The sequence below is a fragment of the Triticum dicoccoides genome, chromosome 7A, assembly GCF_002162155.2.
Source record: "Triticum dicoccoides isolate Atlit2015 ecotype Zavitan chromosome 7A, WEW_v2.0, whole genome shotgun sequence".
Lineage (NCBI taxonomy): Eukaryota > Viridiplantae > Streptophyta > Magnoliopsida > Poales > Poaceae > Triticum > Triticum dicoccoides.
The window spans coordinates 728,160,963-728,162,254 of NC_041392.1; positions in this window are offsets into that span (position 1 = coordinate 728,160,963).

Here is a 1,292-nt window from a genome sequence, read left to right on the forward strand (position 1 = left end):
CAAATTTGGTGATCTGGGTGTTCCAAATATTAGACATTTTAATAGGGCTCTTCTAGCCTCTTTGGGGAGAAGATACTTTGACAGTGAAGGGAGGGATTGGAAAACTCTGATTGATCACAAATAGATTATTGATAAACCTAATGTTTTGTGGGCTAAAGTTGGAGTTGGATCTCGTTTTTGGAAAGGAATTACATGGGCTATAAATGCCTCTAATGCTTTCGATAAATGGAAGGTGGAAAATGGTGATAAAATAACTTTCTAGCATGACACATGGTTGGGAGATTGCTCCCTTAAAGTAAAATATTGGGCTTTGTTTGAAATACGTGATCAACCTCTCTGTTCCCTTGCTCAAGTCTGGGATGGCATGAACCTGAAACTAAATTTTAGGAGATGTGTAGATCAGTCTGGGAGGGACTTGTGGTTGCAATTGTTGAGTAAGGTCTATAAAGTGTCATTAACAGAGCATTCAGATGAACCCATTTGGTTGCTGGAACCAAATGGCAGATACCCTGTTAAGTCCTTTTATCATAAAATTAAATCCGGAGGTGTGGTTTCTACCATTGGTGACTGTCTTTTGAAAGTCATCTGCCTCAGTATATTCCTATCTTTCTATGGCTAGCTGACCTACCAAAGTCCTAACTAGAGATAACTTGTCTAAGAGGAGACATGTAGATGCTATTACTTGCTTTGTTTTGTAATGAACCTGAGAATGTGAAACATCTTTTCTCCGAATGCACCGTGGCTTCACATGTTTGGGGTTTCATTGACGAAGCTTTTCAAATTACTGCTCCTATTTCGTTCCATGATATTATTGCCATTTGGCGATTGAATAAAAGTAAACCTGTGCAATGTATGGTTATTGCAGCCTCTTTATGGAGTTTGTGGACTCTAAGAAATGATTTCTGTTTTCAGGAAAGAACCTAGAAGGGCATGCATTGCGTCTTTGCAAAACTAAGCAGGTTCCTTCATCAATGGAGCGTACTCTGCAAGGACACTCAAGTTGTGCTCCTCCGAAGTGCCTTCTTTTGTTGGAGAAGCAGTGAGGGGAGCTACATAGAATTTCTTGGGGATGACATAGAGCTCAGGTGGGCGCGACTCCTGGGAGATGTGTGATATATAGCTCTTCTTAGGGCCTATTCACCCCTCTTAGGAGTTCTATCCTCCTTGACATGTAATATATCTAGAAAAAGTGTGCAGAGACGTTCGTTAGTCGGACATCTGTTTGGTTGCCTGCCATTTAGTTAATCTCTAGCCTGATCAATTCTGACAGGTCGTATGCTGTGAACCATCTT